At 35.8% G+C, this 11,706-nt stretch overlaps 1 long non-coding RNA gene across 1 annotated transcript in view; it reads right to left on the bottom strand.

Moving 5' to 3' along the window:
* LOC147872835 (uncharacterized) overlaps positions 1 to 11,706 on the bottom strand; it is a 180,936-nt gene continuing 169,230 nt past the window's right edge. Inside the window, exons 5-7 of the long non-coding RNA XR_015536978.1 lie at positions 3,303 to 4,021; positions 2,015 to 2,259; positions 1 to 1,591 (exon numbers count right to left, since the gene is read on the bottom strand). This is a non-coding gene — a long non-coding RNA (uncharacterized LOC147872835). The remainder of the gene's footprint in view (positions 1,592 to 2,014; positions 2,260 to 3,302; positions 4,022 to 11,706) is intronic.

Genomic DNA, 11,706 nt, shown 5'->3' with positions numbered 1-11,706 from the left:
TTCCATAACCTCAAAAATCATAATATAATTTATGTATCCAACCACACCCAATAAACTACAGCTCAATCAACTTAGCACGAAGCACTATGAAACAAGTAGCCCACAATTTGCATCTACATCGCCTACATCCTAGGGCACATTTGTCACATAACCTCTCGGTCGCCGGAATGTTACTGCACAGAGCAACCTTCGACACCCTGCTCAGATTGATACCAGACACAAATCTTGAATACATGCACGTCTACCTATAAATCACCCAGTGAAATCGTCCACGTCCTTTCCAACACGAACTTATCCTCCTCACATTTCATGTTGGCACTCAAGACATCACGCAAATTCAGCACCGACATTCTCCCTGCGCGATAATTTCTCACAAGTAATTGTGGGATTTCGTAAACTACAGCTCAATGAACGAAGCACTATAAACGATTATTGCATATGTCGCCACTACACAGCCCCTCTGCCACCAGGTTGTACTTCACGAGCATCTATAACACACCCAACGACCCAGCCCACTGGTGACCGTACTTCAACAACACCAACTTCCCTTCGTCAGACTTCATTTTGGCACATGCAGCAATCAACACTTAATACACTACCAACAAAATTAATGCCGGCAATATTCGCTGAAAACCACTTGCAGAAAATCACACAGAATCCATAAAACTCATTGCACTTACCTGACTTACAAAAAGCAATCTCATCACTGGCAAGTCACACTTTTCGATCATAGGACAACTGCTATTGCGCATCTCCCGTTAACGACTGTTTGGAAACTCCCTCTCGGTGATGATCACTAAGTATTCCCGTTACCTCCCGCTTTGACATCTCTTTACAGATTTACATGAAGAAAATACAAACTAAGTAATGCGTGGTCAGCACACTTTTAAAGCCCTCCTGGGTCAGAGAACGGACACCCACTATTATCAAGACTGTCCGGTATAGCTATGCCAGAGATCTTCATCACCGCACTTCCTAAACGAGTGAAACTGCAGAGCCCCCCCCATCTGCTTCCGAACAGATTCACAATGACTGACGTTTTGAAGATCTTCCTGTGGCATTAGCTTGAACTGAGAATGTGAAATGGGATGAAGCAGATAAAACGAAATAACATATTCTTTCCAGGAAGAGGAATCACATCTTTGGTGACAAGCTGCGGCCAAAGCCAAGAGCACCTGCAACTTACAGCCTGTCACACATGACAAACTCTCTCTCATTCCGAGATGTGTTGGCCACCACACTATGAAGCAGACTCTTATCAACGCAATGTGATTGCGGCCGACATTTCTACTATTTTACTACACTCCGTAGAACACCCCACACACATAACTAGACATCCACACCTTACACGTTCACATGATTCATATCTAAGTTGCTATCACACTTGCAACACAATTACCACAACAGAGCAAGCCCCTGTCAATGGGTTAAATAACAGAAAACTGCACCACCTCTCCAGAGGCACACAAAATTTACATGCTGCATTCAGTCCTCTTCTCCATGTACGCACTCAGCAACAGGACGGCCAACCATCGGGGACACAAGCGGTCTTCTCTCGGATGTCAGTCTGTCTAGTGTTGGTGCACTCCTCCTGCAATATACCAGGAAAGGTGTAAGATACACAAGAAATCTAGAATCTCAAGGGGCCACTTTCACAGACATTGGAGGCAAAGTCGTCCGAAATGGAACAATCTCATGCCAACTTATTTTATCTAATGGGTGCCTCCTGCTTATTCAAATACTTAATCTGAAATGGGGGCGGGGGGGAATGCCGTTCATAGACATACAGGGGATTAGACACGTAAGAACAAACATCCAACATGCAGTCAGCCTCTGTCAGAGCATTACCGTTGCTTGGCAGAAAAAGTATTCCTCTTCCAACTTGGTACATATTCCGAATATTCATCCAGTTAATATTCTTTGTGATATGAAGTCAGAAGACAGTGTCCTACTTCTTGTACTGGTGCCTCTTATGAACAGACAGACAGACACACACACACACACACTCACTCACATCAAGTTATTGTAGCTCTATACATAAGCTGCACTTTGTGAGCCAATTAATATGCTCTCTCTTTGAGAAATGTTGGTCCAACGCCCTATCTTGTGTCTGGCGCACAACACAGAGGTTTTACTCGCCAGTAACAGGTCATCTAACTGCGGCCAATATCGTTCTGGTTCTTCACCCCAGCCTTGTCAAACAGAACACCCAGAGGGAACTGAAGGAGGTAACTTCATGATGACGGCATGGCCGGTGTCCTAGAACATTAATGAAAATACATACTTCAGTACCCCAACACAGAGCAAGCGAGCGGACATCACGGCGCACGGAACGACATCCATCAACACTGCACAATACATATGCCCGAAAACGTGAGTACAGAAGGGATGTGGACTGCCTGCAGGAATATGCCGGGGCACCGACAATGTCGGCGTGAACAACTCTGTAAGCTCCCGAGGTGAGCATTCCACCCTAGGGAATGTTGTGAATGTGCATGTACCTACGTACAGAGGCAAAAGGAGAGGTTACGGTGATGAGAAATTAATCGCGGAAGTTGAAACAAACAATTTCCTTGGCTTACAAGTTGACAACACCTCAGATTGGAAGAAGCACACTGAGTATATTATTCCCTAATTAAGCTCTGCGTGCCTTGCCATCAGAACAGTCATACCACCCATGACAATAGATACTATAAAGCTAGTTTACTTTGCTTATTTCCACTCTGTGGTGTCTTATGGATTAATATTTTGGGGGAATTCAACAGACAGTAATAAGGCTTTTTACATGCAAAAGAAAATAATCACAACAATGGCAGGTGTCAAAAGCAGCTTACCTTGTAGAGAATTATTTCGTAAATTTAATATACTTCCACTTGCAAGTGAATTTATACTCTGCTTGCTATCATTTGTGGTGGAAAAGTTGGATAATTTTAAAAGAAATACAGATGTACATAATTTAATTACAAGATGTAAACCCTGCTAAATGTCAAAGAGGAGTGTACTTTACACGTGTCAAGTTATTTAATAATCACCAACCAACAATTAAAACTCTAAATTGTGATATAAATGTATTCAAGCCTGCACTGAAATTAGCTTTCATACTTGAATTGCAAAATCTGAAGGTTATGTACATTCATATGTGAAACACGTTCTTGTAATTGTGTCAAAAGTACCGAGGTTTACGTATATTGAATGAAGTCCTGAAGTTTATGTTTATTGTATGAAATGACTTGTACTGCAGCCTTTGGATTACTCCTAAGAAGGATCTATGGAATGCAAACAAACTCTACTCTCTAACATACCTGAATAATGCAATTCCTTATCCAAGTAACAAACACTCCAGGTGCTTCCTTCTGTTTCGTTCTTCACATCTCCAACTCCAAAAAAGCTGCTTCCCCATCACGCACACAACTGATCTTCTGAAACACTGATATTCAGACAAATTGGTCCTCCATGTCTTCGTTGATGCCAGTAAACACACACTACAGCTACAGTTCACATGAAAGTTGCTACTCAGCACATGCCCTGATCTCAAACTCCTCTTTGAGACAGACTAGGCACTCCCACTAAATCTATAACAGTACACCTCCTCGGAAAGCAAGGTATATAATCGCACGAGGGCCTGAGGTCTTCCTTGTGGCATTGTGAGGCATGCTACGAACACCCCATACTTGGTCACTAGGAATCAAAAGTGGGCAACTGTGGTGTGGTGTGGTGTGGTGGCCACATAACCAACATTACAACCTGTAACCCTAGCTGCTTACTTCTAGCTTCTTCACTGCGATAAGCTCTTGCACAAATTTAAATCAACAGCTACTGAATTTCCACATGCAAGTCACAAAAACAGAGGCTGCCACCACGAGTCTGTGGGTCATCCCAATCGCATCGACTGATGAATTGTGTCCATCATGCACAATGGTCATGTCAGCTACCGGAGCAAAGTCTTGCTACCTCCGTAGTAATGATGGACTCGAAACTGCATAACGGCTGAAGTATCCCATATGCTTGCATTCACGCCTACCTGAAACAAAACCATGTACAGAAATAAACATCCGCATTGAGAGACCAGTATTAATTCTTACTACGAAGGCACTCTACACCACATTAATAACCTACTGGCAACTAATCCGGCCTTTCGTGCAACCAAAATATTTCCCACTTTACGTACTTCACACAGGAGAAAGATGACAAACATCAGTTAAAATAAACTTGCAAGCATTGGAAATATAAGAGAGTAAAGCTGCACTCGACTGGGCATGCATCCTACCATCACGCCGTCCGAAGTAAACAATAACAGCAGAGGAGCTGCGCCATTTTCTCGCACGCAGGGACGGCAACGTCTGAAAAACAGAGAACACATTCCGCCACCGGCGGAGCATGAGGGATATTCAATGATCAATATGTGCGCACCCTGACGAACTGTCCTGTCATCTACCGACAATACACCTGAGGTACATGAACGTCCGCGAACACTACACGGCACTGCCGAACCAAATGCTGACTGAAATACCACTCCAAAGACTGTAAAATTATGAAGACCTCAAACTTTATTCCGTGACTACCATTAGTGACACATCTTCTCCTTTAAAAACGAGAGGAAGTAAAGAAAAAAATTAAGGCGAAACGAGCTACCAACTTCGCCTATAAGAAACCAACTACCAATCACTTCCATAACCTCAAAAATCATAAAATAATTTATGAATCCAACCACACCCAATAAACTACAGCTCAATCAACTTCGCACGAAGCACTATGAAACAAGTAGCCCACAATTTGCATCTACATCGCCTACATCCTAGGGCACATTTGTCACATAACCTGTCGGTCGCCGTTATGTTACTGCACAGAGCAACCTTCGACACCCTGCTCAGATTGATACCAGACACAACTCTTGAATACCTGCACGTCTACCTATAAATCACCCAGTGAAATCGTCCATGTCGTTTCCAACACGAACTTATCCTCCTCACATTTCATGTTGGCACTCAAGACATCACGCAAATTCAGCACCGACATTCTCCCTGCGCGATAATTTCTCACAAGTAATTTTGCAGAAGGGCGAAAACGTCTCGCGACCTGAGTCATTTGAAAAGTCCGACCAACATCACCTATAAGACACCAACTAATAAACATTTCCATAATCTAAATATCTTCCATCATTTATGAAAACAGGTGGGATTTCGTAAACTACAGCTCAATGAAAGAAGCACTATAAACGATTATTGCATATGTCGCCACTACACAGCCCCTATGCCACCAGGTTGTACTTCACGAGCATCTATAAGACACCCAACTAAAGATTTTCGAAATTTTCGAAAAAAAATTTGAATTCAGAATTTTTGAAAATTTTTTGGTTTTGTGCGCTTTTTGGACGATTTCCCACATTTTCGATTTTTTGAAAATTTTCGAAAAAATTGAAATTTTAAATTTTTTTCGAAATTTTCAAAAAATTTAAAAAAGTGGCTGCAAATGGCATGAAACGCGAAGAAAACTAAATATTTTCGAAATTTTCGAAAAAAATTTGAATTCAGAATTTTTCAAAAATTTTTTGCTTTGTGCGCTTTTTGGACGATTTCGCACGTTTTTCGATTTTTCGAAAATTTTCTAAAAATTGAAAATTTAAAAAAATAACCTAACCTAACCTAACCTAACCTAACCTAACGTAACCTAACCTAACCTAACCTAACCTAACGTAACCTAACCTAACCTAACCTAACCTAAACTAACCTAACCTAACCTAACGTAACGTAACCTAACCTAACCTAACCTAACCTAACGTAACCTAACCTAACCTAACCTTACCTAACCTAAATTAACCTAACCTAACCTAGCTTATTCGACGATTTCCCGTTTTTCGAAATTTCCGAAAATTTCCGAAAAAATTGAAATTTTCAAAAATTTTCAAAAAATTAAAAGTTGCTGTATATGGCATGAAACGCGAAGAAAACTAAAGATTTTCGAAATTTTCGAAAAAAAATTTGAATTCAGAATTTTTGAAAATTTTTTGGTTTTCTGCGCTTTATGGACGATTTCCCACGTTTTTCGATTTTTCGAAAATTTTCGAAAAAATTAAAATTTTCAAAATTTTTCGAAATTTTCAAAAAATTAAAAGTGGCTGTAAATGGCATGAAACGCGAAGAAAACTAAATATTTTCGAAATTTTCGAAAAAAATTTTGAATTCAGAATTTTTCAAAAATTTTTGGTTTTGTGCGCTTTTTGGACGATTTCCCACGTTTTTCGATTTTTCGAAAATTTTCGAAAAATTGAAAATTTAAAAAAATAACCTAACCTAACCTAACCTAACCTAACCTAACCTAACGTAACCTAACCTAACCTAACCTAACCTAACGTAACCTAACCTAACCAAACCTAACCTAACCTAACCTAACCTAACCTAACCTAACCTAACATAACCTAACCTAACCTAACCTAACCTAACCTAACCTAACCTAACCTAACCTAACCTAACCTAACCTAACCTAACCTAACCTAACCTACCATTTTCGACGATTTCCCTTTTTTCGAAATTTCCGAAAATTTTCAAAAAGTTTCAAAAAATTAAAAGTTGCTGTAAATTGCATGAAACGCGAAGAAAACTAAAGATTTTCGAAATTTTCGAAAAAAGATTTGAATTCAGAATTTTTGAAAATTTTTTGGTTTTCTGCGCTTTATGGACGATTTCCCAAGTTTTCCGATTTTTCGAAAATTTTCGAAAAAATTAAAATTTTCAAAAATTTTCGAAATTTTCAAAAAATTAAAAGTTTCTGTAAATGGCATGAAACGCGAAGAAAACTAAATATTTTCGAAATTTTCGAAAAAAATTTTGAATTCAGAATTTTTCAAAAATTTTTGGTTTTGTGCGCTTTTTGGACAATTTCCCACGTTTTTCGATTTTTCGAAAATTTTCGAAAAATTGAAAATTTAAAAAAATAACCTAACCTAACCTAACCTAACCTAACCTAACCTAACCTAACCTAACCTAACCTAACCTAACCTAACCTAACCTAACCTAACCTAACCTAACCATACCTAACCTAACCTAACCTAACCTAACCTAATTTAACCTAACCTAACCTAACCTAACCTAACCTAACCTAACCTAACCTAACCTAACCTAACCTAACCTAACCTAACCTAACCTAACCTAACCTAACCTAACCTAACCTAACCTAACCTAACCTACCATTTTCGACGATTTCCCTTTTTTCGAAATTTCCGAAAATTTTCAAAAATTTTCAAAAAATTAAAAGTTGCTGTAAATTGCATGAAACGCGAAGAAAACTAAAGATTTTCGAAATTTTCGAAAAAAAATTTGAATTCAGAATTTTTGAAAATTTTTTGGTTTTCTGCGCTTTATGGACGATTTCCCAAGTTTTTCGATTTTTCGAAAATTTTCGAAAAAATTAAAATTTTCAAAAATTTTCGAAATTTTCAAAAAATTAAAAGTGGCTGTAAATGGCATGAAACGCGAAGAAAACTAAATATTTTCGAAATTTTCGAAAAAAATTTTGAATTCAGAATTTTTCAAAAATTTTTGGTTTTGTGCGCTTTTTGGACGATTTCCCACGTTTTTCGATTTTTCGACAATTTTCGAAAAATTGAAAATTTAAAAAAATAACCTAACCTAACCTAACCTAACCTAACCTAACCTAACCTAACCTAACCTAACCTAACCTAACCTAACCTAACCTAACCTAACCTAACCTAACCTAACCTAACCTAACCTAACCTAACCTAACCTAACCTAACCTAACCTAACCTAACCTAACCTAACCTAACCTAACCTAACCTAACCTAACCTAACCTAACCTAACCTAACCTAACCTAACCTATCCTAACCTAACCTAACCTACCATTTTCGACGATTTCCCATTTTTCGAAATTTCCGAAAATTTTCAAAAAGTTTCAAAAAATTAAAAGTTGCTGTAAATTGCATGAAACGCGAAGAAAACTAAAGATTTTCGAAATTTTCGAAAAAAAATTTGAATTCAGAATTTTTGAAAATTTTTTGGTTTTCTGCGCTTTATGGACGATTTCCCAAGTTTTTCGATTTTTCGAAAATTTTCGAAAAAATTAAAATTTTCAAAAATTTTCGAAATTTTCAAAAAATTAAAAGTGGCTGTAAATGGCATGAAACGCGAAGAAAACTAAATATTTTCGAAATTTTCGAAAAAAAATTTGAATTCAGAATTTTTCAAAAATTTTTGGTTTTGTGCGCTTTTTGGACGATTTCCCACGTTTTTCGATTTTTCGAAAATTTTCGAAAAATTGAAAATTTAAAAAAATAACCTAACCTAACCTAACCTAACCTAACCTAACCTAACCTAACCTAACCTAACCTAACCTAACCATACCTAACCTAACCTAACCTAACCTAACCTAACCTAACCTAACCTAACCTAACCTAACCTAACCTAACCTAACCTAACCTAACCTAACCTAACCTAACCTAACCTAACCTAACCTAACCTAACCTAACCTAACCTAACCTACCATTTTCGACGATTTCCCTTTTTTCGAAATTTCCGAAAATTTTCAAAAAGTTTCAAAAAATTAAAAGTTGCTGTAAATTGCATGAAACGCGAAGAAAACTAAAGATTTTCGAAATTTTCGAAAAAAAATTTGAATTCAGAATTTTTGAAATTTTTTTGGTTTTCTGCGCTTTATGGACGATTTCCCAAGTTTTTCGATTTTTCGAAAATTTTAGAAAAAATTAAAATTTTCAAAAATTTTCGAAATTTTCAAAAAATTAAAAGTGGCTGTAAATGGCATGAAACGCGAAGAAAACCAAATATTTTCGAAATTTTCGAAAAAAATTTTGAATTCAGAATTTTTCAAAAATTTTTGGTTTTGTGCGCTTTTTGGACGATTTCCCACGTTTTTCGATTTTTCGAAAATTTTCGAAAAATTAAAATTTAAAAAAATAACCTAACCTAACCTAACCTAACCTAACCTAACCTAACCTAACCTAACCTAACCTAAAATAACCTAACCTAACCATACCTAACCTAACCTAACCTAACCTAACCTAACCTAACCTAACCTAACCTAACCTAACCTAACCTAACCTAACCTAACCTAACCTAACCTAACCTAACCTAACCTAACCTAACCTAACCTAACCTAACCTAACCTAACCTAACCTAACCCATCCTAACCTAACCTAACCTAACCTTACCTAACCTAACCTAACCTAACCTAACCTAGCATTTTCGACGATTTCCCTTTTTTCGAAATTTCAGAAAATTTTCGAAAAAATTGAAATTTTCAAAAATTTTCAAAAATTTTCAAAAAATTAAAAGTTGCTGTAAATGGCATGAAACGCGAAGAAAACTAAAGATTTTCGAAATTTTCGAAAAAAAATTTGAATTCAGAATTTTTGAAAATTTTTTGGTTTTCTGCGCTTTATGGACGATTTCCCACGTTTTTCGATTTTTCGAAAATTTTCGAAAAAATTAAAATTTTCAAAAATTTTCGAAATTTTCAAAAAATTAAAAGTGGCTGTAAATGGCATGAAACGCGAAGAAAACTAAATATTTTCGAAATTTTCGAAAAAAATTTGAATTCAGAATTTTTGAAAATTTTTTGGTTTTCTGCGCTTTATGGACGATTTCCCAAGTTTTTCGATTTTTCGAAAATTTTCGAAAAAATTAAAATTTTCAAAAATTTTCGAAATTTTCAAAAAATTAAAAGTGGCTGTAAATGGCATGAAACGCGAAGAAAACTAAATATTTTCGAAATTTTCGAAAAAAATTTTGAATTCAGAATTTTTCAAAAATTTTTGGTTTTGTGCGCTTTTTGGACGATTTCCCACGTTTTTCGATTTTTCGAAAATTTTCGAAAAATTGAAAATTTAAAAAAATAACCTAACCTAACCTAACCTAACCTAACCTAACCTAACCTAACCTAACCTAACCTAACCTAACCTAACCTAACCTAACCATACCTAACCTAACCTAACCTAACCTAACCTAACCTAACCTAACCTAACCTAACCTAACCTAACCTAACCTAACCTAACCTAACCTAACCTAACCTAACCTAACCTAACCTAACCTAACCTAACCTAACCTAACCTAACCTATCCTACCATTTTCGACGATTTCCCTTTTTTCGAAATTTCCGAAAATTTTCAAAAAGTTTCAAAAAATTAAAAGTTGCTGTAAATTGCATGAAACGCGAAGAAAACTAAAGATTTTCGAAATTTTCGAAAAAAAATTTGAATTCAGAATTTTTGAAAATTTTTTGGTTTTCTGCGCTTTATGGACGATTTCCCAAGTTTTTCGATTTTTCGAAAATTTTCGAAAAAATTAAAATTTTCAAAAATTTTCGAAATTTTCAAAAAATTAAAAGTGGCTGTAAATGGCATGAAACGCGAAGAAAACTAAATATTTTCGAAATTTTCGAAAAAAATTTTGAATTCAGAATTTTTCAAAAATTTTTGGTTTTGTGCGCTTTTTGGACGATTTCCCACGTTTTTCGATTTTTCGAAAATTTTCGAAAAATTGAAAATTTAAAAAAATAACCTAACCTAACCTAACCTAACCTAACCTAACCTAACCTAACCTAACCTAACCTAACCTAACCTAACCATACCTAACCTAACCTAACCTAACCTAACCTAACCTAACCTAACCTAACCTAACCTAACCTAACCTAACCTAACCTAACCTAACCTAACCTAACCTAACCTAACCTAACCTAACCTAACCTAACCTAACCTAACCTAACCTAACCTAACCTACCATTTTCGACGATTTCCCATTTTTCGAAATTTCCGAAAATTTTCAAAAAGTTTCAAAAAATTAAAAGTTGCTGTAAATTGCATGAAACGCGAAGAAAACTAAAGATTTTCGAAATTTTCGAAAAAAAAATTGAATTCAGAATTTTTGAAAATTTTTCGGTTTTCTGCGCTTTATGGACGATTTCCCACGTTTTTCGATTTTTCGAAAATTTTCGAAAAAATTAAAATTTTCAAAAATTTTCGAAATTTTCAAAAAATTAAAAGTGGCTGTAAATGGCATGAAACGCGAAGAAAACTAAATATTTTCGAAATTTTCGAAAAAAATTTTGAATTCAAAATTTTTCAAAAATTTTTGGTTTTGTGCGCTTTTTGGACGATTTCCCACGTTTTTCGATTTTTCGAAAATTTTCGAAAAATTGAAAATTTAAAAAATAACCTAACCTAACCTAACCTAACCTAACCTAACCTAACCTAACCTAACCTAACCTAACCTAACCTAACCTATCCTAACCTAACCATACCTAACCTAACCTAACCTAACCTAACCTAACCTAACCTAACCTAACCTAACCTAACCTAACCTAACCTAACCTAACCTAACCTAACCTAACCTAACCTAACCTAACCTAACCTAACCTAACCTAACCTAACCTAACCTAACCTAACCTAACCTACTATTTTCGACGATTTCCCTTTTTTCGAAATTTCCGAAAATTTTCAAAAAGTTTCAAAAAATTAAAAGTTGCTGTAAATTGCATGAAACGCGAAGAAAACTAAAGATTTTCGAAATTTTCGAAAAAAATTTGAATTCAGAATTTTTGAAAATTTTTTGGTTTTCTGCGCTTTATGGACGATTTCCCAAGTTTTTCGATTTTTCGAAAATTTTCGAAAAAATTAAAATTTTCAAAAATTTTCGAAATTTTCAAAAAATTAAAAGTGGCTGTAAATGGCATGAAACGCG

This window comes from Zootermopsis nevadensis, unplaced genomic scaffold, assembly GCF_977971745.1.
Source record: "Zootermopsis nevadensis isolate Lab colony 2312 unplaced genomic scaffold, Znev_1.0 Znev_ptg000024l, whole genome shotgun sequence".
Taxonomy (NCBI): Eukaryota; Metazoa; Arthropoda; class Insecta; order Blattodea; family Termopsidae; genus Zootermopsis; species Zootermopsis nevadensis.
This window is presented reverse-complemented; position numbering and strand designations above follow the sequence as displayed.